This window comes from Coturnix japonica, chromosome 7 (assembly GCF_001577835.2).
Source record: "Coturnix japonica isolate 7356 chromosome 7, Coturnix japonica 2.1, whole genome shotgun sequence".
In the NCBI taxonomy this organism is placed as follows: domain Eukaryota; kingdom Metazoa; phylum Chordata; class Aves; order Galliformes; family Phasianidae; genus Coturnix; species Coturnix japonica.
Genome location: NC_029522.1, coordinates 25,964,161 through 25,991,372, shown reverse-complemented (window position 1 = coordinate 25,991,372; position 27,212 = coordinate 25,964,161). Strand labels below are relative to the sequence as shown.

The 27,212-nt window shown below is 37.8% G+C and overlaps 2 long non-coding RNA genes across 2 annotated transcripts in view; one reads left to right on the top strand and one right to left on the bottom strand.

Annotated features, from left to right (window-relative positions):
• The window catches only part of LOC107317017, a 74,074-nt gene that overhangs the window by 23,747 nt on the left and 23,115 nt on the right, over window positions 1–27,212 (top strand). Inside the window, exons 8-15 of the long non-coding RNA XR_004307992.1 lie at window positions 2,739–6,475; window positions 8,045–8,129; window positions 8,319–8,394; window positions 14,863–14,972; window positions 16,178–16,225; window positions 20,530–20,687; window positions 22,317–22,363; window positions 22,509–22,558. This is a non-coding gene — a long non-coding RNA (uncharacterized LOC107317017). The remainder of the gene's footprint in view (window positions 1–2,738; window positions 6,476–8,044; window positions 8,130–8,318; window positions 8,395–14,862; window positions 14,973–16,177; window positions 16,226–20,529; window positions 20,688–22,316; window positions 22,364–22,508; window positions 22,559–27,212) is intronic.
• On the bottom strand, window positions 11,249–26,575 carry LOC107317019. The gene is made up of 3 exons (XR_001556680.2): window positions 26,471–26,575; window positions 12,188–12,274; window positions 11,249–11,337 (listed from the first exon to the last, which is right to left on the bottom strand). It is a non-coding gene; the product is annotated as an uncharacterized LOC107317019 (long non-coding RNA).

Sequence of the window (27,212 nt, the reverse complement as noted above, 5' to 3'; positions counted from 1 at the left end):
CAATTGAAAATGCTGTTAGTGGGTCTCTGAATTACGCTGTTCTATATGTACCGCAGTTAACGTGGTTAGCAAAATGAGCCCTTGTTCTGAAATCCTCAGGTTTTCTTGAAAATCACCACCTCAAAAATAATGCATAGTTCTAACAAAATGCTAACAGCATTTACAGAACAGTTTTCCTTTTTATATGCACTGCAGCTCTTATAAAAAATATTTTGGAAACGACAGAACAATTTAAACCCCTCTCCTTTCAAATAAAATTGATGAATGTAGAAAAAGGTAAAGTATTATTTAAATGAAGGCTGAAAATGTCTATCTGAGATATCCGTTTTAGACAGCCTCTTTTCCTTGTACTTACAATTATTTTTTGGCATAATGTTAGAAATCATAGACTGTGTGTTCCCTGCAAATAAAATGGTCTGAGACATAAAAGAAAGATGAAGACAAAGTGCAGGATAGTGTTAAAATTCAGCAAATTTCAGTCTTAATTCTTTAGCATTGCAGTGCTCGTTTCCTGTGCCTCTTTTTCTTTCACTAAGCATTGTGCACTTCTACCTGGAATTCATTTTTATAAATAAGATGACAGAAATACTTCAATTGATAGAAATCTCCCCAGTTTCTTACTAAGCCCTCTGTGTAGTGAAATTATCTTATTAACTGCATTTTTTTAATATTGCTCTTATTTTTAATTCAACTTCACCTGTGTTACCTTATGCCTTGCTTTATGTCAATTTAATTTATATTATCCAAAGAATTAAAGAGAGAAGATGCTGGTAAAATCCTATTGAGAAAGGCTTTAGCACACTGCAGAAAAATAACCAACTGTTAGAACAATTTCCCAGAAAGAATCAGTTTGGAAAGAAGAGAACTACACACTCCCATCAAGTGTGTGCGTGTGTGTGTGCGAAGAGCTTCCCAACACAAATATTATTTAAAATGGTGTGAATGTGTGGCAGGCTGCAGCGCCAGCAGCATCAGCCAGCCCTGCATTAGCGAAGCAGCAGGCCCTGCCCTTGTGCCGGCCACAAATGACCAGTGAAATCCCAGAGGCACTCTTGAATTTCTGCATTCTCATTTCATCAGCTGCAAAATATCTGTCACTCACATCCCACACTGGGCAAAGTGACACCTGCCAGTCTCAAGAACAAGGACAAATTAATGTTCCTTCACCAACTGTATCTCAGAGACGAGGGGCGAGCAGCGGTAGGAACAATCAACAGCTCAAGTACATTGTTAAAGTTTGCAATATATTTCTGGGGTTTCCTTTCAGCCTGGGTAATTTGTAGCAGCTGTTGCCATTTTGTGTTGTTATTGAACATGTGTTCTGCTGATTTCCTTCCTAATGAATCTTTTAAAAATATTTGCAAAATATGTGCAGAATTGCATTGCTGAGGGTTCCTAAAGCCACAAAACAACACTGCTCAATTTAGAACATTGTGTTGCAGAGGCAGCTTGCTGGCTGCCTGAGGAGCACACAGTTCAGGATCTTACTACTTGTTCTTCCTAGAAATCACTCAGAAACATTTCGGACACCAGATACAAAAAAACTTTAAAAAAAAAACAACCCCAAAACAACAACAACAACAAAAAAAACCACAACATAAAAACATTTCTGATGTCTGTCATCATGTCACATCACGTTATGCAATATTATATCTGTCTGTGATGAGATGCAACATGACAGGATGTAATGCAATGTAACGTATCAAAAAATGTAAATAATCCACTTTTGGGGATTAGATATCTGCTGTCAATTCCTATAGCAGGAGTCTGAACTGAATTTATTGAGGCGGATGGAAGCTCAGCGAACGCCAAACTGTCCGTGGTGTTTGCAAACCAGCACACATCACAGTTCACTGCCTCTCCCAATTACTTTTGGATAGTTTGGCTCATATATGAGTGTGTTACAATGTTAAATAAAAGTTCTAGCTGTGTATGGCTTTGTGACTAAATCATTGTGTTAATTACAACTGCCTACAGCGATCATTTTGATTATGCCTCGCCTCACCGCGAATGGCACTTTGTACATTTCTAAAACTGCTCTGTGAAAATTGCTGTAGTGTTCCCATGGTGGAATGTAACTCATAGAGTGTGAGCACGAGATCCAGTAATGACATAAGAGAAAAAAATGAAACAATGCTTTGGGCCAAACAAGAGAGAGCTGAAGGCCACGCAGTCTCCTGAGGCCTCCCTGAGGTCCTAAGACTGCTCTGGGGCTGCAGATCTCCCCTTTGATGGCACAGCTACCGCCACTGGTCCTGCCAAGGGACAGGAAGGAAGGATGAGCGTTCCTGTCCTATCGGTAAGTTACTGAGGTAAAGCACATGTATTTAGACTTGTGCAAAGCTGGATACCTCATCCAGCAGTGGAAGCCCACCACTGCTTTCTAATCTGCACTGGAGGGCCAAAGCCATAATAGTGAGGAGGAGGCTTTCCAGGAGTTGCTCCATGTCCTCATGGTTTTTGGAAATGAAAAGACCTAAGTATGCTTTCTCAAGGGGGAGAGGGGAACTCGAAGGGCAGCACTCCCTGGCTCCTGTGCCATCAATGGTCCCAGCCCTGCCCCTTCTTTCTATCTGGCTCCTTCATGGCAGTTGCGCCCAGCCCAGAATTAACCCACATGTGTGCCCTGTGCCTTGGAGACAAATCCTTACCATGTATTTCCCCAGTATCTAAGTGTTAATGGATGTTTAGGAAATTGTGTTCTAATTTTCTTTTTTTTTTTTTTTTTTTTTTTACAGAAGACAAAAAGGCAGATTGTCCGCAGCCCTGTCTGCAGCACAGGCTCTCTGCAAAAATCTCCTCAGCGCTCTGACGGGTTCACCCCCACTGCCTTCAGCTGTGTCGGGAGCTCCAGCACAGATGAGTGAACAGCATTTTAAGTACCATGTTTATTCAACGTGCTCTAAGCAGGGTTAGATAATACGATATTTATAAAGCCCAATTCTCTGCACACTTGAGGGTTGCCCACCTCGCTAGCACTGATGCAGCTGAGCTGATATTAGCGGTGGTGAGGGATGGCTGTAAATTTTGCCTCATGTAGACAAGGCGGACAAGGTAAGCGGGCAGAACCTCGCTGCCGCCGCGTGCCGAGGAATGGAACCTTTTATTTGCTGTCATAGTGATGACTTTTAATTGTCCCAATAAACAAGCTTTTAAAAAGCTTCTAAAATGTTCTCTAATAACACACTTTGGTCTTTAGCCATAGAAATGCAGAAATAATTAGAAGTGCCATTGTGTACAGTGCCTTCTGGACTGGGCTGAAGGTGAAGGAGAAAGTATCATGCTATCCTTGTCAGCTGCAAGGGTAATTACTGCTGGCTGAAATTACTCAACATTTGTTTATAAGCTCCCCAGAGCATGCTGTAAATAGATTGTCTGTTATAGTCCAATCACATTAAAACGCTGCTCCTTGCAAACTGCTACCTCCTGTTTTCTGTAAGCCAGGCAGAGAAAGCCTGCTGCTCACTTATTGAGCACCAAGCACTGAAGAGCTATGTTTAATGTGATTGTTTTCATTAGCTCTTCTCTGGCTGATATTGCATTTGTAGTTTGCTAGGCTTGAAAACCGGTATGTTGCATTGCTTTCATTTGTTGTAGTGAGAGTGATTATCTTTATTTCTGGAGGGTGTATGCAACAGTTGATGGGAATTTTGGAACAGCACAAGCATGGGAATATCTACAGACACTCGTTCTCCTCTCGAGCAATGGTGTTTTTCTATTTGCCTTTTAAATGCTTCTGTACTTGTTCCAGTAGTGGTCACATTGCCTAAATTGTCCTTTGAAGGATGAGAAGTATTTTCATAAAAGGTTAGAAAGAATGTATTTTCCTTAGCACTGAATTTTGCAGTACAGCATTGTCCTGTCCATTATGACCTGAGTTCTATGAAATAGTGATGCAGCCACAGCCTGTCTGTTTGATTTGCTCTCAGCATGATTTACCACATCATATCACTACAGCCCAGGTATTTCCAATAAATATGGGGCCAAATTCATCGCTGACATATGCAGACGCAATTCCATTGCTATCGATAGAGTTGCATTTGCTCCCACCAAGGTGAATCTGGCCACTAAACTGAAGATTTAGGGGAACGAGGTGGAATTTTGAAGAAAAAAAAAAAAAGCAAATCCCCAAAACCAGCCCCCTCTACACCACAACCACTGTATATTAACAAAAAAATAAAGGCACTACAGATCCATTACCAGGGCAGAAATTTGTAACCCCTGTTTCATGAGTAATTCATGAGAACACACACAAAGGGTATTTCAACAGCACTCATTTTTATTTACCACTGATTACTCCCCCAAATCAGTACTGATTATATAGAATGAAGTGTGGCCCCTTCATGTCGCATTTATTTGAAAAGGCTAGCAACAGCAAGCTGTTCTGCCTGCACCCATAGCTGGGAAAAAGTCTGGACATTAGGGAAATTTAAGCAGGTTTTCTTTAAACCCTGATACTGCCCTGGTGTAAATTCTCATGGAAGACATTGCAGCCACGACAGCTTACACCAGCTATTGAGCTTCCCAGGAAATAATGCAACAAAGCAGCAGCGTTAGTGACCAGTAGACAATTACTGAGGGAACACAGATAATTGGAAGAAAATAAATGACCTGGATAGAATAGCGACTATAAAATGAAGTGCAGACAAAATCACTGTGCTGAATGCTTTCCAGAATCCCATGTCCCAGGTGCCTTTCTTCCCAATTTTAAGATCTGCATCAAGCTTCTGTTCTCAGCAAACCAGCCAGGAAAGGATTAGAATTGAGATCTGGATATCCACATTTTCTTCTAACTGGAATCACTGCCTGTGGAAAACTGTCCTTCTGGGAAAGATGCTGGAGTGCTAGAAATGATGATTCAATTGCCCATTAAGATAATTCCTGGAAGTACTACTTTCTTGAGGCTGTGCTTCCAGGAATGGCAATCGCAGCATCACTTCTTTGACAAAGCGATAGGGATCTCCAGAAGTGGATGCAGCAGGTGAATATTTCCAGTTACTGCAAGCAATGCACCACAGGTTAGATCTCGTGGTTATCTTTATTTGCAAAAAGCTAACTAATACAGCATATTGCAATGCTCTGATGATGAATTACACCAATTGTTTTGCAATAAACTGAAGCTCTTCTGCAATCCAGGTAACATTTTTTATGTTCCTATTACTGCTTTTTGTGCTATTAGAGAAGCAGTGAATCTTTAAAGAGAAACTTCCTACAGCTAAAAAAGACATTAAGGGGGAAAAAAGCTGGGAGCCATAGTGACAGGTACAACTAAGGCTGTATCCTTCGGTTCCCTGGAAACCAGTCAAACACTATCTCATCTTGCAATGGTTGTGTCTGATCCTCCGCTTCAGACATCTTCCTAATAATGGCAACTACAGAGGTGACTCTCTGCAAATAAGGGCTTACAGCAACTGGACATCCATCATATATCTCCAGAGCAACATTAGACCACCCTAATGGGTACTCCCGTCTTCATTATGATATTAATTCTCTAAATTTCCAAAGTGATTTCATTTGTAAAATGACAAAGGCTGGCTGCTCAGGAGACAAACTGTTTTCATCCCCCTCCTGCATGCTTACAAAGGCTTGCTCTCTTTAGTCTTTGGGGGAAAAGAAATTTGATAGCATCAGATCTCTTGTGATACACAAGGCTGCCTAACAGCTACACCACCTGCCAGCACTGCATGCCTGCCCATCCAGCCTGAAGATTTCTAAAGCAATGGTTGATGAGGAGAACATGGAGGCTGGTTTGGGAGGGGGCTGGGGGGAAGCTATGCAGAGAGAAAATAGAGGCTGTATAAAATACTCAGTGTGAAAGTGAGGCAGGATTGAGGGTAAGGGTGAGGTCAGAGCCAAGGCTGGAAGCTGAATCAATCTGAACAAGGTTGGTTTGGTTAGATTAGGTAAAAGCATGATTTTCTCCCTGGTGAATCAAAGCCATTGCTGTGGCTACAAATTCACTGTCAGCCAACCAAAGCAAACATTGCACAAAGAAGCTATTTTTTTTTTGCATAGATCCTGATCTCCTAACTCTTTAGGATTAAATAAAATAGAGATTAAATTAAAAAGGAAATCAGTAAACCTGTGACATCTCCAGTACTTGCCCCAAATAGCGACTAACTAAAGTGTCTGAATGAACAATAGTGAGGAAATTAGGAGGTTCTTCCAAGGGCAGCAATAATTGTAACCTGACTGGTGAATGAATTTGGAAGCAATCGAAACAGAACAGCATTTAATGTACTGAAAAGTTGAGAAGACACCAATCTCATTAGGTTTCATCCTGCTTTAAGAGAGCACCCAAATGGCATCCTGAAGTTTGCCTATGTCTGGCTTTCATTTCATTTACACTCCTCATCTTTCTGTCAACAGAGCTGGGTGTACATGGGCATCGGCACGAGGGAAGCCTGCTCTATACCTAGGCTCCTTCTTTCTGGGAAGACTGCCTTTGGCAACCAGATTCGTCCTGCTTGCTTCTGTGAGTATCCATTTACAACTTCATCCCCTGTTGTCCTCACTCTACTATCAGTTTTCCTTCATAGCAGCTACTTCTTTATCATTTATCCAGTGTGTTACCAGTGAATCTCAGTAGCTGCACGGGGCTTGCTGCATTGTAGCTGGCCTTCAGCTGGCAAGAAGACAGGAAAATGCCTTCAGGGGACTGCAGCTCCAGAGTGTGCCCACATGCTCCCTGCTGGTGTAACACAGCTGCTTAGCATGGGCAGTGATGCAGATGGGTCTTGGAATGATGGTACAGGGTGCAGTGTCACCCTGCACATAGCATGGTTCCACATCCCAACACAGCCGTTTATCAGGCATCTACTGTAAACACACCTCTTTATTAATGTTGATAAATGTATCAAAGAGTGACTCCAACTCACACATATGAAAATCTTACTGTAAAACCTTGTTTAAAATGAAATTAATTAGAAGCATTAGCAACACTGAAGAGGATGGCTCTTACTTACTCCCAGAGGAAGCCTTCATGTTTAGGCTAGAGTCAAGCTCCATTTTTCTAATTTTCTCTTTCTCTCAGGCCTTATAAATCTTACATCCTTTGCTGAACAGCCATGCAGCACCAGCGGGAAGCCGACTGCCCCTTTCCTTCTTTCCCTGCTCTGCCCTCCTTGCCCAAATCACCAGTAATTGTGACTTAACTTAGCAGCCAGAAGCTGGGCTAGAAGCTATAGATTTGAACCCCCTCTTTCTGAGGAAGTCACTGAACCATAGTCAGTTCACCAGTTTCTGGGTGAGTGCTTTAACCACTGCTATAAAAGATGAGCAGCAGCATCACCACCATCCATCTTCAAAAATTAAAGAGTAATCCAGTTGTCCAGCCCTCGAGGAACAAAGCGCCTGTGAGTCAGAAGGTTTTGCTGTGAATGTGAATTACGTCTTAATGCTTAACTGAGGGCTCTATGTGCATAGCTTAGTCCTATGGGAAATATGATTTTGGGTTATTAGCTTCTCTTCCTCATTTCCTAGTGTTTAAACATTGCCTCACTCAACATACTTTCTGCTAAAAATTCTTGATTTAAGTGGCAGATGTGCACCACAAAAGGAACCTGGATCTTGGTATGGGTAAAATTTGCTCCAGAAATTGAGGCTGCTAATGTATTTTTGATTCTAGCTGCCAGGGATGAATTTTTGTGCTATATGACCCTGACAGATGACAATTGTCTGATGTTTCTGTATCTTCTTTTAAAATAGATAGGAGACAGAGATGTTACCGAACTGCCCAGATCTACAGATTCATTTTCCTGTATTTTAAGTATTTATCAAAAAGTCATGATGATCTGAGGTGGGTTAGAATCTGTCCCTACCACTTATTTATATTTTTTGAGATTTTGCATTCCATAGACACAAATTCAAACATGCTGTAAAGATTTGTACTGTGATTGCTTGTCTCAGGAATAAACTTGGCTCTATGTTGTATGCTTATGACGTTATTGATGGCCCTCTGACCCCCAAATTAAATTATCAATGGAAAATTCTCTGTCATTTGTTTCTCAATGTCACATGAATGCAAAAGTATTTTTCTGTGCAGATTCATGGGGAAGACATTCTGGCTTTGCCTTGAACTTTGCCTTTTCTGAAAGAGGTACTAAACTACTGCTCCTTTCCAGCTTCAGGTAAATACCGCAATCCCCTGATTAGGATGAACTCATTGCAGTTGCCATCAATGAAATCTCTACTAACCCCCAAAGTCCTGCTTTTTTTTCCTAGGCCACAGGCTAGTGCTTTGGTTATTGTTTCAGTTTCATGTGAGCCAGTATAAATGCGCTCTGACATCATAAACTTTGTTTTTGCACTCCCATTAGATGCTTCTGAACGGTTGAAGGTAAAGCTTACTATGTCATCTCAGTATGGACAACAGACTGCGTGATTCATTCATAGGTAAAAAGAAAAAAAAATAATCCCCTTTCTTAAGCCTTTTCAATGCTCTATATTATTCTAGTATAAAGCTAGAGCAATCATAGACTTATTTTTAGGCATTTTTAATGTGCAATTTTTGTGTTACTCTTAGGAACTGGAGGAACATTTCTTAGTGTTTTGTTTTGTTTTATGGTTTTGGTTTTTTTGGTTTGTTTTTATGGTGAGGGAAGGCCAGACTCTTAAGAAGTGGTGTGACATGAAGACATTGGCATAGAGAATGGCATGTGACCTTTGTGTTTCCATCTTCAGGGACAGCAGAGCCATGACCACAGGGAGTGGTCTGTGCTCTTGATTATGCACAGGAGAGTTGAACTGATATCTGTTTGCAGAGCTGGGGAGAAGAGAAAATGTGGCACAAATGCTATTTAGTATGCTGGTTGGCTCAGTATCTTAAAGGGGAAAATGTAACTGAAAGCCACTTTTGTTTGCTCTCCCTGCCCAAACTATCCCTTTATTGCTGAGCCTCCGGAAGGCACAATACAGTCTGACCGGTGCTCTGCTCTCAGATACCTCTCAAGCAGAAAACAAGTTGTTTGCCATTTTCTTCTCTTGTCAGATCAAACCAATGCACATACTCAATATACCTATCTTGAGAAGTTTTCTTTATTGATGACTCTCACTTTCTCTGCAAACAATATATTTTCTACAGCAACCGTCCAGGTAAATAGGGTTCACTCTGGAAATAGAAGGAGCAGAACCATATGGGAGAGTATAAAAATGAACTGACCTGAACCACGATTCTGAAAACATTGTAAATTGTTTCCATACCTTGACAAATGTTCACACTGGTTAGGAATGCCTTTGTTGTTGTGACTTGTCCTCTTATTGCCTGGCATGTCCCAGAGAATAGTTTTGCTAGCATGCTAAATTGTGACACAGGGAGATAGTTCTACCGTTTCATCCAGTCTTCCTTGCTTTATTGACAGGCTTCTATTATGTTGCTATAAAACCCAATACATGAATAAGCTCAGAATCTGGTTGACTTTGTTTAATGTTTGTTTGACATGTGCTTTCAATGGTGTTTGAACTGCTGTAGTAGTGGGGAGGTGTCACAACTTCAGTAGACTCCGAAATGTGACTGGTTTGGTAGCAAACTGTTTAGTGGCTTTGTGGTGTGGAGGAAAGTATTGCACCCTATTTTATTTGCCTGGGAACCTCTGAAGTAATTTTTACCTCCTCCATGCATGTTTACTTTAAGGAAGTCATAAATATATTGCATATACAATAGCTGTGTAGCATAAGTGTCACAGATCCATACAGCACATCTCTCCAGTACTGCTCTTTTGGAACATTACTATTTGAGTATAGGGCCATCCTCAGAAAAATACTTCTGGCACACACAATCTACCATGACAGATAGCAGTCCTGTATAAAATAGTGAGTGTAGAGCACAAATGTACTCCAAATTTGCTTCTGCATTATCCTGTATTTTTATTAGTTTTATATACAGTGTTTGTTTTCTGCTATTTGGGATTGTAATAACAGGAATTATGTCTCCTTCACTAAGCATGCTTCTTTAATATAAATAAGCTTTATATATGCTAATTAATAATGCATTGCATCTACAGTGACTACTGCATACAATAACCCTTAGGTGGAAAGGACTGCACATAGGCTGGTCCCTTAAAATCCAAAATTGTCAGATATTCTCTGCACGCAGTAGTGACATTGCATTTTTAAGAAGGGGTTTTTATTTTGCAGTTCAAGCTGGTAAGGATCTGGGCATGAAATTTTGCTTCTGATTATATAAAAATCATTTAAAATTCTGAAATTAGGGATACCTTGTGATAAATCCATATTAAATGATAATAATACCATTTTGCCAAATTGTGCTGAAAACTGTTCTGAGAAGAAGGCAGACATTTCCACTGATTCATGAATCTTCAGATTGTCTTCAAATGATGAAGTGATCAGGTTCCTAGCACAGTAGCTGTGTGGACTGGCTATATCCCATGGTGATGGGGAAGTAGAAGGACACACCAAGCCAAAAAGAGCACTGCAGGAACCAAGGGTGACCTCCTGCCAGATGGACCCACACAGTATGTGGGGCACAGAGGAAAGACAGTAGCCTTCAGCTTGTGAGAAATATTATCAGTGTTTGGCTTTCCTGAACTATTCCCACTGATTTCCAGCACAGGAAGAGCAAGTTGATAGTGATTCTATTTACAATTCATTATAGGATTGTAGAAGATTGTTGAAGACAGGAACCACTGACCTCCTATTTCCCTTTCATCTGCAGGAGTACATTCACAAACGATAGTCTGCTTTAAGGACACTGGAGTGTAGAATTATACTGGGCTGCTTCTTCTACGATCTTCTTTATCTTGTGGGTCAGCAACATCACTAATTGGCACTTGACAGCACACTTCCAGATACTCCTTGTGAATCTCATAGTGTGACTGATGGTTGATAAAGAGAAGAATTCACGGATCCATTTTAGTCCATCAAAAACTAGATGCTGCATAGCATGTACCACATCTGGCAATTGATAGCACCATGTTTGCTAAGGTTATCTGATTGGAAGAGCTGCAAGCAATGAATAACGCAGCAAAGCTGCATGTGATAACATCCCCACAGTGAAACTGCATCTGCTGACAGCTTCACGCTTGCTATTTTAATATTCTGGACATTATAAGTGGAAAGTGCAAAGAAATGCTCCCAATTTCCTGAATGCACTTGCCAGACAAAGATACCCCACAATGCATTTGATACTTTTTTTTTTTTCACCTTGCTACTTTTTCAAATCATTTCTTTTTCAAATCATTTCTTTTGCATTATAAAATGGTAGGATTTTATCCATTTATTTATTTATTTTCTGATGCCTGAATGTATCTGCGGTATGGTTTTGTTTTGTAGTAGAACTGCTGCAACTTTTCTGCTCATGCCCAGAGAGGAGCAATCTGTCTGGAGAAACAGAGGAGCAAAATCTGTGTCTTTTGTTTTATAGGTCTAAATAAGTAATATTTCTATATACTTCATAAATTAATCATTTCAGGGCTCTGCTAAACACAAAAAAACCGTAACTCTGCTTTTTTAATATTCTCAAATATAAAAGATCCTTTCTGAGAATAGAAGAGTTCTCCATCCTCCAGCATGAGAAATCAAGTAGAGGAGGCAGGAAATCAGCACTGCTGGTCAAACTGAGGGATATGAAGGTCCAGAGGAGGGCCACAAGAATGATCAGAGGGCTAAAGCACCTCTGTTATGAAGAATGGCTGGGGGAGTTGGGTTTGTTTAGCTTGGATGAGAGAATGCTCTGGGGAGACCCCATTGCTGCCTTCCAGTACTTGAGGGGAGCTTATAAACAGGAGGGAGAATGAATTTTTACATGGTCTGATATTGGTCAGACAAGAGGTAACGGCTTTAAATTAAAGGAAGGGAAATTCAGGTTAGCTCTTAGGGGAAAATTCTTTACTCTGAGGGCAGTGAGGCAATGACACAGGCTTCCCAGAGAAGCTGCGGATGCTCCACCCCTGGAGATGCTCAAAGCCAGTTGGATGGGACCCTGGGCAGCCTGATGTGATGAATGGCAATCAGCCCTACTTCGGTGGAACTAGATGATGTTTAAGGTCCCTATCAACCTAAGCCATATTATGACTCAACGATTCTATGCAGGCTGGCATATACAGAGTTGTTATCAGTCCTAATAAATGAAAATGTTTTATTGTACATGTTCAGTCACATTAGTAATTTATAAGGCTCATTTTACAGATTTCAAACAGTTTTCTCAGATGTGGACATCATGCCTACTTACAGTATCTTCAGTAGAAAGTAAAAAGCTATGTCACAGCATGCAGTCGACTGGATAGCTCTGATGTGCCATTGAATGATAGATGTTCTCCTGGCAGCAGAGGAAAATAGCATAGCAGAGAGAAATATTAGTGTTCTGTTGCATATTTTTTGTGCAATATAGTCTCTGAATCTCAAATGTCCTAACACTTGCATGCATTTCAGCACTGTGTTCTTATAAGTGCATTACATAAATCTGAATTCCAGGCAGAGCTATGCAGACTGGCAAACCCTTCTTCTCTGAACTCTATTATTTATAAGATTAAAACCCCTGAGGTTTCAAATGGCAGGTTTATTGTCAAGTACAATGTACTTTTCATTCTGAATGGACAAAAGCCTTTGAGCTTACCTGAGTCTGCATGGAAACCTTCCTGCCTGCCCTCAGTGCTACCACATGTATTAGTGGAGGCCAATCTTTTCTCCAGGGGTGTGAGACAAGCATCCTGTAGGGTCCTCCACCTGTACTACTGATAGGCACCCTGTTGGAGGAGAGCTATTTCTTTACAAGCATTGGGTGGATGGCCTCCATCCAGGGTTGTGTTAAAGCTAGAAGTACTTAGAAAACGTTATTTGCAGGAAACAGCTATCTACTTAGTTCAGCTTTTGGATTTCTTTGCATTATACCTGCATAAAGATGTTGAACCTTGCACATGTGACCATTCTTCAGAGTTGTTCACTGATAATGGCATGAGGTGGTCACAATTTGCTCTATGGTTATTAGTTATTTGGTACTTATGTGGTGGGATGATTCTTTAAAGTCACAAACAATGACTGTTCTCCATGACCAGTTTTGTGAATTAAAACAAACAAACAAACAAACAACAACAAAAAACAGCAAAAACAAACAAGCAATAAAACAGTATAGAAAAGATAGAGGAATTCAAAAAGATTTTAGAAAGGCTAAATATTGCTGATGCAGGTCACACATCTGTTTATGTAAGAGTATTTCCAAACAATCCAGCAAAGTAAACTAGGCTGCAGTCAGATATATTCAAAAGGAAGGCTTTTATATATTTTCAAATGGAGAAGGCAATTAAGGTTCCTTGAATGGCCATTAAAGACCATATTCTGAGGAATTTCAGCTGAGGCATTTTAAAGAAACCATAGTTGGTCTTCCAAAGTGTCAAATGCCTTTCAGATGTGCTCGTGTTAATGAAACATATATTCATCAATCTTTAGGGTGGGAGGTTTTTACAGCTGCTTACCATTGCTATATATGCACATAAAATCTCCTCTCTTGTTCTCAAATCACAGACAAGGGGAAAAAAAGAAATATTTTTTTAACTAAAGAAGTTCCTTGAACTGCTCCTGAAAGTGATCACAACAAACTGCTGACCACCCTGTTTGCTGCATGTTTTCTTATCCCAAGACTTTTAGAACTTGTGGAGGTCTGCAAATGGAATCCAGTTAATTTTTTGTAAGATCTTGCTAACTAACATTTTGTTACTTTTTGTAACAAAGATAGGAGCTTTTGGACTTTGGATGGAAGAATGTAAAAAGTAAATAATGGTTAGTATAAGAAAGGGCATACAGTTCTTTTTTAATGGATTAATAAGAGCAATTAACCTTGTGGTGCATTAACATTTTAGGACTGAAATGTGAGTTAGTTTTACATGAAGTGTCCTTGTAAAGGTCAAAGTCAAACTGAATTTTTAAAGAAAATTTAAATTCAAAAGTTTGTATTTTCCATCCAGTATGAATGATCTAACTTTAATACCCCAAAAATTAAATACGGTATGAGATACTTAGCTGATTAATATTAGAAATGCATTTTAAAATGTGCTTTTTAAAAATTAATTTTTTTAAATGCACATTTAAACTATACTTTGCGAGAACAATAAGTTATTAGTCAGAATTAATTTAATTGTATTCTATCTGTTCTTGTGCTTCTGAAGTCTGACATGATATAAGTAAATCAAATGTATTATGATTATGCCAAATGACCACCAGAACCTCTAAGTTGCATAAGTGGTAGTGGTACACTTGCTGTATTTAATATTCAAGTATAAATGCCCTTAGTTAAGTTTAGTCACTTCCATGTGCCTATTTAGAAGGGTTATATTTCCAGGCAAGATCTTGATATAACCAGTACTTATAATTGTTGTGTATAGACAGAGGGGAAATGAAGCATGACCTGGAAGGGAAATCAGAGTCTGTTGTCAGGAATCATCCTCAAAAATTTGCTTTATTAAAAAGGATTCTAGAGTTAGCATTGCAGGGAGCAACACATTGATGTTCTTTATTTTTACAAGCTATATGTCTCTATATACACTTATTTTCTGAACTCAGACTTCTGGATGCAACTATTTTCTCAGTAATATGATAGGGGACTATTTAATGATTAAAAATTCTTTTTCACTGAATATTATCTTTCACAGCTTTTGGATTATAATTTAATTTGTCTTTTGGGCTTTTGCTTATGATTCTTCAGTTTGTTTAAAAGCATGTGGATGTTTGGTCTGGTTCCTATTGGTGGTTGCTGTAGACTTTCCAAAGCAGAAGAGTCTGTCAGATGGATGTTACACAGCTTGATGGCTCATACATCTTCCTTCTCTCCTACAGCTCTATCAGGTCAAGTTCTTGGCTATAAGAGAGTGTTTCTAGTTGAGGCCCAGGAACAAAAGGTGTTTTTCCTTACAGTGCTTGCATGTTTCCTGACTGACCTCTTTTTCCTCATCTGACTTGAAAGAAAAGATGCCAGCAATGATCTTGGGATGAAGACATTGTGCACATAACAGCATGTTTACCAGGTGATTTTCATCTTTCTCTTCTCTTATTTGAATTCTCATATGTTCTGTGGAATGTATAATTTCTTGAGGGCAGAAGCTGTTTCATGTGGCTACAGTGGTGGCACAGAAAGCCGAGAAGGATATAGGATGCTATTTGTTAAGTGAATAGTTGCTGACACATAATTTCAAGTTATTTAACTGGTGTCCTTCTCTTTTCTGTTAAGTCTATTCCACAATTGTCATAAGGCATATCTTAATGTGTAGATTATTAATTATTTTTCCACATGTTCATTAAAATTCCATCTGCTCAGATGCATGACTTAGGAGAAATTCTCCTTGTTTAGTAGCCTTAATAATGATGATATCTTTGCCTAGTCCTTGAGTGTCAAAACAGAATTAAGAAATAACAAGGAGGAAACTAAATTGCAAGATTCATGCGAGATACGGAAAATATCTGTGGACAGTTTTTCACATATGACTGGTATGACATGAGCCAGCAATCAGGAAAAGGACCAATGATAACAGAATTTGTAATAAAGCATGTCTAAAAGAAATTTTAGTCTTAATTAGTAGACAAAGCAGCCGAGAAACTAACTGAAAGGAAAAAAAAAAGCAAACATCGATAACAGTGTAGATCACTCATGGCTAAAAAGAGTTGTATGCGTATTGCTTAGAGTTGATCATTACTTGCATTCTAAGGTTTCTTCGTATTTATCTTTTATTTTAGAGTATTGCAGATTTTGTAAGCTTCAAAATGTGAATTAGGCTTAGTAAAGGTCTGGATGGTGAGCTGTTCAATTGCTTCACAGGCTTAGGTTGTTTGTTTGGCTTTTCAGAATGATTCTTTTACATGTATACCACATAATGTCAAAAAAATCACGGAGATGGCTTAGAGATAGATGTGCAGATAAAGAAAAGAGGCTGTCCAAAATGGTAGATAGACCGCATAATCAGTAAATGATATCAAAGTAAATTATAGCAAGTCTTAGAGACCAATAATGGAGGAAGGGAGTTAAAGAGAAAAAAAATCATTCTTGAATGAATCCTGTAAAATGCAACAGTGTTTTCAAAAGGGGTCTATTAAAATTCAGTTCATTTGTTGAAAATTAGAGCTTTTGATATCTTCAGATGGCATCTCTTTGCAGATAAGTTTGAAAAACCTGGGTTTACCTGTACCACATCAGATTATCATTCTATAGATATTTATTGATAGTCTCCTTTTCCAGGTACGTCTGGCAGTAGGGAGATAGATGAGGTCTGTGAACTTCTCAGAAGTGAGTATATCTCTGTTATGTTTGTAAGCACCCTTCACTATTTTGTCGCCAAAGGTTGCAGATAGTCACATTCAAATAGCAAAACCCACACCTCAAAAGCTGATCTAATTTCACATCTGTCTGTACTCACAACAAAGGCAAAGAACAATATTGTCTGCTGCCCTGTTTTTGGTATGTAAGCAACAAAACATCAGAAGGAAAACAATTAAGTACACAAACTTGTCTAATATGAAGAAAAACATCCAGAAAAAAAAACTTTTGATGGTAGTTTGTTCATTGACAGTGATGTTCATAGGGAACCAGCAGTAACTGGTAGATTATCACTTGACTTCTGAGAAGTTTTTGTTAATGAAGTACAAGCTTCTAGCCATTTTCTTAAAGAAGTGGACTATCCACCAAACCTGTCTCTGTGATAAAAGGAATGTTTTCACCGTGAAAACCTCTGCTTTCACAAGGTGGTTCTGAGGATGGAGTTGATGCTGACCAAGAGAGATGTACTCTTTCTGCTGAATTCCCAGAAACCTGCTTTGTCAGGTTTAGAAGACAGCATTCTGGAGAGATTCTCTGAGAACCACCTAACATTGAAATATTACAGGCTTTATCCTTCTAGTCTCCTCTCTCAAAAGTAAGATCAGCTTACAAAATTATTCCATTTTATAATGAGACCTGATGTTAGAAAGACACCATTTTTTGTCTTCAAAGCTTTGAAGATTGTTAGCACAGGCAAACAATCCGATCTATCTTTGAGTCTCAGCTCACTCCTGTTTAGATACCTCTCCCTCTTATCTTCCTAATCTCTTCTACTATCCACAGATACTGTTAGTCAATTGGGACATCAAAGATTATGCCATTTTATTTTTACATGCCTTATGTTTCCAGTTAATTAAACTGGCTTTTGAATTTAAATACAACAATACCACTGAGGCAGTTATAGAAATAAAAGTATAAAAAATGATTCTGGCATTTGTGTAGCAAATGTTCAAATTAGTGATATTAATGACAGAAATTATTACAGGCAATCTAGGGAAAAAAAATAAGTCTCTTACTAAAATGGGAAAACATGACTTTTAAGAGTCAAATGCAATCCTAAGAGAGTATTGCAGGTCCCTAGTGTGTGGTAGTGGTGATGGTGCAAGTGTTTATACATCATTCTGAACAAAAAGAACAACTTAATCCTACAACTATGGCTGAAGTAAATTCTCTGGCTTTATCTTCTGAGAGCTGGTTTAATTTTCAGTAGTGGTATCTGTCCTGTCTGATCTGCAGCATAGTTAAAGCTTTACCACGTACCTGATTAAGTCAAAAGAATAATAAGAGGAAACATTTACTTGAAAAGTCTCAGTGGTAGCCCCATAATATCAGGGAGGAAATTTTGGTCCTGCTGCTACTAGAATCGACTGACCATGAGGGGTAAGGCAGCTGTGGTCCAGCTGGGACCACGAAGAAGAATATCCATAGCAGTTGCTCAGTGATATCTTTACATTCTGAATGGAAAATCAGCGATGAATTCAAAAATATCAAATGAAGTTCAGCTAATTACCGTGTTATATCAGATCAAATTTCTGATTAGTTCTTCAATCAGCATTTACTGTATGACTGAGTCACAATAAATATTTCAGGAATATGGTGAAGCTATGCATTTATACCTTTGTTTATTACAAATCTGTGCACAGAGCTCTACCTGCAGAGATACTTGTCAGTCAAACAGATGTCCCCATATTAATTCTCTTTATCTAATTGGGAAATAGAGGTGAGATAGCATTTAGATAATGTCTGATATAAATGATTATGTTAAAAATATAAATACCTATCATGATAGTATATATGTTATGTCTAGGCTGAAGCAGAATCACAACACAGATTCATTGTAAAGATAAAACAAATCAGTGTAAAAGTGGAGTCACACAAGTCTTTGCTTGGTCATTTAGAGTTGAAAGAATAGCAGCAGAAAAATCTGTGAGAATAATGGCTGTACTGTATGGGACAATTCTATTGCTTATTTTGTAAAAATAATTTATGTTTGCCTGGTGCATGGAAATATATACATGGGTCTGTAATTTGTATGATATTACTTTAGTCATTAATTACCACTTCTAGCTCTAGCATTTTAGATAATTTTACATTAAAAAATAATAAAAAAAAAATCCAGTAAAGTAAAAAACAAGTAAATACATGAAAAACAAGTACAGTAAAGTAGTATCTCCCTATAGGAGCATAGGAAATGGTAAGGAAACACACACGTAATGCAAAAAGAAATACTACCATTACAAAAAAAGCCCCACAAACTTGCCTTAATAAAAATGTATCTACCTTTTTTTCTCAGCACTGAAGATCCACTTGAATCTGCGCCTTTATAAAAGTGTCCTGTTTTGTACAAATAACCACAAACCCAATCAAGCTCATCTTTAATTTGGACTTGTTGTGAATAGTGGTCTTATTACTAAATCTAAGTTATGTTTTTATCCGTTTTGTTTTTTAATAATTTTGTTGCATTTTTCTGCTTTATTTTAGATTGAAGATGATGCTGTATCTGTTAGATAAAGAACCAAACAAATTCATGTATGCAGATATTTCACAAATTTGACAAATGCTATAGACTATACAACTGCCACGTTATCATGTCCATAACTTTAAAGCCTTTGCTTTGGTACAAATGAACTGGTAGGCAGGATAAGTTGTATCAGGTTGTCATTGACTGCTAAGAATGACTGCATAATTGCACATTTTATTCTATCCAGATAAAGATGTCATTGAATTATCCATTTTTTTTCCAGGGTGTATTTAAAAAGTGTAGGAAGGAAAACATGAAAATATACGGCCTTTTGAAGCAAATTAGCAGTAAAAATGAAGTCGCAAAATATTTCCCTTTTCCCCGCTGGCTTGTAACTAATGTGGGTTTCTTGAAGTTTTACATGCCCACAAAAAATGATAAATATGTTAGAAAAAGGAAGGGAAAAATGAAAGAGTAAGCTGACCATATAAAGTAGCTGATGTAAAGATGGAGAGACATAGCCATAGAAACTAGTCACATAAATAGTCATGAAATGAAAAGTTTCAGATTTGTATTGAAGTAAAAAAAAACTACTTAGAGAAAGGCCAACAGGCCAGACTAAATAATCCTCGACTTAACGTCCAATTCTGAATCACATATTAGCTGCAGAGATTTTAATGTAAATATGCCATTACACTGTCATTACAGTGATCAGGCTGCATGGCTCACAGGTCACATCTCAGCCACTGTTAATTTTGCAGGCAAAAGCTTTTTTTCTCTTGAAATGTTAATAACTTTCTATTAGTTAATGTAGCGTGACTAAAATTCAGATTAGATATAATTCATTTTAATATCTGTGACTGGCTATCCCGATCATTTAGCAATGGTTTCCAGCTGAATACAAGATGCTAAATTGGACTCATTTGCATAGCCCTGTTAAAGCAATGCCATTCTCTAAATGTAGGCATCTTGAAATTAATTTAAAAGATTTTTTTCCCCTGGTTTTGCTACCAGGATAAAATCTTCTGCTAACAACTAATTGAAGTTACTATAGGCCTAACACACATCTTTTTCCTTCTTTTTTTTCAGGAACAAATGACTAGTTAATATCATTAACTAGGGAAAAAATAGCCTCAGTTCTTCTTAGAGTATAAAATGGTCGAATGTAGGAATTGTGGACAGACCAGCCATCACTGTTTGTAAGCTTTGAAATTAATATGGTTTCCTACTTTTAAGCATACTCAGCTTCATTGTTGTATGTCAGAAGTTAGCGGTGGAATGACCTTGAAATGATCACTGAATCCACTGGGTTTGTTTAAAGCTCTAAAACACATGTACATTTGAGGTGTAGTTTAGCTAAACTGTACAGCTTTGTGGACCTACACCAGGTTCAGCACACTGTAAAATGTAGGTTGTTATTAATCACTAATACTCTTCCTTTAACATGCACATATAACATAATTTAATGTTAATGGGAGATACATTAGATCCACAAAGAAAAAATGGCTGTCCAACTTATCACACCCAATCTTTGAATGTATTTCAATAAACATATATGTAGGGGTTTTCTGGGACAATGACTTGATGCAATTGTAAAGAGGGATGATCAGAAGCCTTTTTCTTTTAAATTAAATGCAAACAAGTAAACAAGTCTATTACTTCTATTACATTTGTCAGTATGAACCACATATGTAGTGTATTGTATATATCCATGTACCCAATTGAAAGTAGTGTCTCCTGAATGCTAATTAGACACTCATACGTGCAAGGACATAAATCAACTGTGTTCTTTTTATTATTTGCGTTATCACAGTACCTAAAAGTTGTTGTGGTGGAGCTTGGAACCCTGTCATGCTGGTGTGTGTACAAACATGTGGTCTCCCATCCCGAGGAGGATCAAAAGAACTCCACAACTGCAAGAGGAGAGGCAGTTCTTTCCCCTTAATTTACACACATGAAACCAAGAACAAGGTCAGAAACAGAATAATGAAAGTGTCATGGACTGACACTGCATCAGATTATGTAACTGTAAAATTTTACATGCTTCACAGTAAAGGAATTTACCAATCTTTAATTTAAAATAATTGAGGAATGTGAGAGATATAGTTGAGGGTGAAAATGGTGGTTAATATGCTTTCATGTTTCTTTACAGTTCCAAAGTGTTTGATGCCTCTGTGTTTCAAAGCAGAAGACTCCTTGGCTGCCAGTAAAATCCTAAGATTTTTTAGTGCTGTATTCATCCTCCAATTTGCTAAAAACCTTTTGTAACAGTTAAAATTAAATAAATAAATAACATAAATTAGGAGTAAAAATTATAAAGGAAATATTTTGCATAGCACCTAGATTCACCAGCAGGACATAAAATTATTGAAATTATTTTCATACAGTTGTTAAAAGCACAAGAACTGTTTTTTTAAGAGCATGGATTTGAAGTAAGAAAATCATTATAGAAGCCTGTCAGCCCTGACACCCTGTGTCTGGGAGAAGGCTGTGCGGCCCTGGTATGACATCACCTGAGTGCCAGATGCAAGACCACTATAGATGTGGTAGGGAAGTGTGGGATGATAATATGTTGGTCTGCTAATGTACGCATACTTAAATATATGTAACATCTCTTTACCTTTCTGTCAGCAGGGAGCTTCTTCAGACAATTTAAATGTGCTTCTCTCTATCTCCTACACTTTCACAGTAAAAAACAATGTGTTCTGGAATGCTTTGTCTGCTTAAGTTTAAATGACAACCAGCACTTTCATGGGGAGTCTTATCTGATTTTCAGCTCAGTTTTCTTCTCTCAGTTGGTCATAAAACTACCAATCAAGCTAAAGAAAATGCTTACTCACAGCAATGTTGGACAGATGTGCTTCTGCATTTGTAATGAATTTGTACCCTTTGTACATGGGAATGAAATGTCATGTGCAAAATTAATAGATAAAAGTATGCATCTTTCATTATAAAATAACCATTTACCAATCCCCAAATCCAGAGTTTCTGTATCTCATTTTTTTAATAGAAATATGAGGTTGTTTTTTGTTGTTTGTCTTTGTAGAAATTTATTTAAAATTATAATAATGACAAATAAATTGACTTCTGCTTGGATAAACATTAACTTTTATGTAATTGCTGGCTGGTATTGTGATATTAGAAATAGGAAAGCCTGAATCAACGAATTATAACATCCATTACAGCATTAAGGAAGGGTATAAATGAGACCTGGATATCCCCAATTTTGAGATAGTTTAGAATTTTGATGGCCAGTATGGAACCCAAGGAATTTCAAGGTTCTCCAGATTGTGTTTGTTCTGGTTTGTCTCTTTAGAAGAGTGGAAGACCAGATCACTGTTAAATAAGCAGTGATAAACTTCTTGATTGGACAGGGAGAGGAAGATTATTTGTAAATATTTTAATTGCCTCCACATGGACTTTGGATAAAAAAGCTTATGAAATAGCACCCACAGCCTCAAAGCACATCAATCTATTTTATCCTGTCAGTGAGTGAAAGAGCTTATGCCCAACCCTGTTTTACGTTGTTCTCTTCCAGTGTTTCTATTTTCATCTCTTTTAAAATTACTTTATATACAGTTGGTTTCTTTTGTTTTACAGAAACCAACAGAATGACTAGGTGCCAGCAATTCACTTGGAGACGAGAGGTAACAATAACTGCTGTCTGGGGTGTGCTGGGATAAGGTGTAAGGGCTGGATTTGAATCTATATTTGAAACTAACCCCAGATAATTGTACCTCTTGCTTCAAGGGCTGTTTTTTTTACACAATCAAAAATTCTCCTCTTTTTCAGAATTGTAGAAAATTTGGATCCCCTTACTGTGGTTCACAGCAAAGAAAATGGTACGTTCTACATTCACTCCAGGTATTTCCATACATGTAATGCTGTGGTAAAGAAATGAGTTGGTTGGTTGATTGGTTTTCATTTTCTGAAAAAAGAAGCAAACTTGTGAAATGTATTGAATCATTTGGAGCTATCTCATTATAGCTTAAATAACCACAGTAAAGCTCCAAATAATCCAAGAGAACTTCTATCAATCATTCCCTTAGTTTAAAAAATAACACTGATTGACTAGGAAAAAAAAAAACAACTGTGAGGAAATCAGGACCAGTGTGTAGATATTTTATTAATAGAAGAAGAAACCAAATTCAGTGAATATATTATGCATTATAAATTATTCCCCCAGGATATAAGTCGTAACTTTATTCTACTGTAAATTTCTGAGCTATATTTATGCCCTTGTTTGTCCAGTCATCAGACAGACACAGAACAAAACATAGTGTCTAAGCACTTTTCCTCGGGCTTTTCCAGTACAAGTTCACAGGTTAGCAGCCTTTCTTGCATGTTATGCATCCAACCAACCTGCTGCCATCTACTTTTCCTCAAGAAAGGTGCCTTCTTTCATGCTGTATATGGCATAAAGACCTCTGTGGCTCTCTTCTGGACTCAAGAGGGACATTATTGCAGCTTCCCATATCTAAAGTCTGCGTTGAAGTGCATAGGTCAGAGAATTTTCCAGCCAAGAGCTAATGCAGCTTGTTGTGCCTTTGAGATTTCTGGTTTACGAACACAGTCCTTGCAGTGTGACTCTGTGGCCACAGAAAGAAATAGGCCCTTTATGCCACATTTGAAAAATAGCATCCTTTGTCTACCTCTTAAATTGTAACAGGAATATACAGTGAAGTGCACAGCTTGTCTTTTTTTTCTAGATCTATATCCTCTAGGGCACTGAACTGAAGTTACTTGTGTCTCAGATCAAAGTCATTTCACTTAGAAACTCAGGTTGAGCTTGAAGGCACAGTCTCTTAAGTGAAGGTCAATGGTTTATCCATTACAGCACCCAACCCCAAATTATTTTTGCAATTAGTAATATTTATATCTGTTTTTATAGTGTAAAAGAATAAAGAAAGGACAGTCAGCATTTTCAAGAAATACAAGTTAAAGGTGTCCTATCATTTAAAATGATATATCATGTTAGAAAGGAAACTTAAAAGCTGGCATATGCAATCTAAAATTAAATACAGATTTTGAATTTCAGGCTGTGAAGCTAAAAAGATCAAAGGAAACTCTTTACAGTTCTTTGGAATTTGGTATTATACTTCCCGGGAGGTCATTTACTCCCATAATTTAGTCTGACTTATTTTGGCTTCAGTTCCATTAAAAGTATGTAGCAAAAAGAGGGCTTCTTTTTACTTTAATTTTTAACTGCAACCTGTCAGTTAAAGGGGAAAAAAGAAAAAAAGTGTCTGGAAGAGGATGATCTACAGAAGTACTAATAGCTTTCAAATCTTTTGACTTTTTGAGCCTGATATGGCTAGAAACTTATCTGGAAAGATTGTATTTTAACCCTTTTGACTGTTCCTGGACATAATGTGCGCTTTTATTGAAAGGGAACTTATTCACTGCCCTTGAGCACATATTCTGTCATTTTCACAATAACATCTTCCTTAACTGCACTGTCTCGGCTTGTTGGACACAATAGTAGTAGGACCCCAAGTTTAAGGTTCCTATAGGCATGCATCAAAAGAATGCCTATCATAAGACAGGGAAGTATCCAGTTTTCCTACTGTCTGGAGAAACCAAAAAATGAGAAGGATACCTGCTGTGATGTGAAGGCACTGCTGATGGGTCTGAACAGACTAAAACGTAGTCTTACTTCACTGTACTTTGGGATCAAGAAATGCACGGTAGTTCCAAAAGGATGACAAAAATTTTAAAGAACTTTTGCCTTTCAGAGAAGATCTGGTATAGGTAGTACTGAGGTTATTCTTTTTAACCTATACCATCTGTGCAAGCAGGCCTTACAAACAAACAAACTTAAAACAAAAAACAAAAAACCACAGATGCTCTCTGTTCTGAGACAATGTTAAGTACACCTGGCAGTAGCAGGAGAGGTGGTCCAGGAATGTGCTTTCACCTTCCCCGTTAGCGCCAATCCCTGATGAAGAATGAAAGGAGATGGTACCAACAGCTGAAATTGTCATCTGCAAGAGGCTTACTCTGGCCAGTCTTGAGGACAGAGGAAAAGACAGGAAATGGGCAGAGATATCCAGTCTGTAAAAGACTTTGCTTGACATTCAGGCTTTCAGCTGATCCTGAAGAAAGTCCCAGCAAAACCACCCAAAAGCTATGTGATCTTACTGCATTCTAAGATGCATTTCCATATGCTAGATGTTTACATATATATTGATTTACTTTTTGTTTTGACCACATAATTTAATTATTTTATACTCAATTCAAGGCGATACATCCAGTTCCTTGAGAAGCATGCATTTGATGGAGTTCATCTCTTCTCTCCTGCCTTCATTTACTTTCTAAATTGCTAGCGGTTTTTGAATGTTTCCCTTTCCCTCCTTTCCCTTTACTGCAGCATGGCAAATTAAGCTAATGAAACAAAAGTAGTATTAAACCATAACAAACATGATGAACTGGCCTTATTTCTGGTGCAAAAATTAGGACACTGTTCCATCAGAATGGACTAATGACAATCTAGTGTTCACCAAGAATTGTCCAGCAAGATACATGTTTGAAAAAATCCTCCTGTATTAATAATGCTTTTTAAAACATGGGTGTTTCCATCTGACAGAACCAAAGGGATTAAAATTCTTTTTTTCTTTCAGTTTTGTTTTTTTTGGTTGGTGGTGGTTTTTTTTTGTTGTTGGTTTTTTTTTTTTGGTGTTTTTTTTTTTCCACAGCCAAGAGAGCAGTGGCAGCAGAGAGGTTAATTCTCCTCTTTTCATGCAGGTATCTACTTAGAAGAGAAGTGATTAAAGGAGTTTCTTTTTTGGCATAAAAGTGTTTTTCTAATCTTGTTGAAGTGTCTAAAAATGTGTTTGAAGAGCCAGATAAAAGCTGGACTTTTTATTTAATGAGTTATCAGTTATCTGTTCACATGTTTATTTTTGCTCTGTCATTGAAACATATTTTCTTAAAATGTTTTTTTCTTCACTGCAGTCAATAGGCAGTAATGATGCAAGATATACAGGATAAATTTCAGGTACAAAAGAATAGCTCTCGCTCAGACTTATACAATTGCAAAGACAAAGCCAGGAAGAGATTACTCATTTTAAAAAACATTGGGAAAATCTGAATTTCTTAGAGATACTTGTGATAACAACAGATTTCGTGTACACTTCCTTAGCAAGTTCCCTAAGTGTTTCTGTTAATATACTGTTGCCAAGACTCTCATCTCTACAGTGTCCTACTGGTTATTCTCTTTCTCTCTCTCTACTCTCTTTCTAATTTGGATTAAAATTTTGTTTATTTAATTAGGCATCAAGTACTGACATGCAATAGAACGTTATTTGAATATAAACAAAGTATCATCTACTTTAAATCACAGACAATAGAATTCCTACCCCTAAAGCTAGAAGCGGGAAAAAACTCACTATAGTCAAGCAAACCTGTAGCTAAAAAGATTAACATAGTACCATGCTGCAAAAGTTCTCTGCTGTTTTTAGATCGTTCAGTGGAAAATTAGACCTAGACTGTTTATTGAACTAAAGGCATACATGTGATAAAGACAGCTCTCTGTTCTTACAAAGATATCAACCGCTCCTATCATCATAGGATTCCATACTATGCTTTACCACTGGGGATGGAATAGATCCAAAGCAGAGGAAGAAAAGCTGTCTGAGCACATGTAGAACTTCCCTGAACAGCAGTGGCTTTTTGTGCTTCTACCATGTATTTTGAAAAACCATTATGTCCAAAAAAATCCCAAGTCATAGATAATATATGAAAATGAGGCTTACCTGTAATCTCCAAGGACCATGTTCTCCACTGAGTAGCATACGTTCTCTGGCATCAAGTGTCTGCAATGCTCTGCCTAACCTGAGGATCTGAATGGCTTCATCTTCAAGGAGCACACGACAAACTCACATGTTACAATGGCTGTTTAGAAGTTCACTGAAACATGGAATTTTGTTGACTCAGAAATAAATAAGATAGCCTAGAGTGTTAGCAAAGTTCTAAATCTATCTAATCCCCATATAAATAGCTAGGCATTACATTAACTCTGCTAGTCTCAGAAACTGAGATTCTCCCGTGTTAAACATTTCTTTTTTCACTATTGCTCAGTCCTCTTCATCTAAACCTGGCTGCCCTCTCTTCCCCTAGAAATTGCAAGAGTTGGAAGGCGCAGCAGTCCAGCTTCGGTATCCATTGAGATCAAAACTAAAGAAATGGACCCATCTCTATTCAAAATGAATTTCTTTTATACGAAAAACACAAAGGAAACTGAAGCTACATTTCTAAATACTGAAAAGCAAAGAATAAAGGTGACTTTTCCCTTAAAGTGTTCTATGCCAACGTCATTTAGTGCTTTGGCAAATCCCAGGATATTCTAAGAGGACTAGTTTAGGGTAGTAAGCCATGCACATACCTTTTCATTAGCTGCTTATTTTCAAACAGAGGCCTACAGAAATTCCAGTGCTCTGAACCCTCACAGGGGAATGGAGCAAACAGAAAAGATCTTGTTAAAAGTGTCTTTCTCCA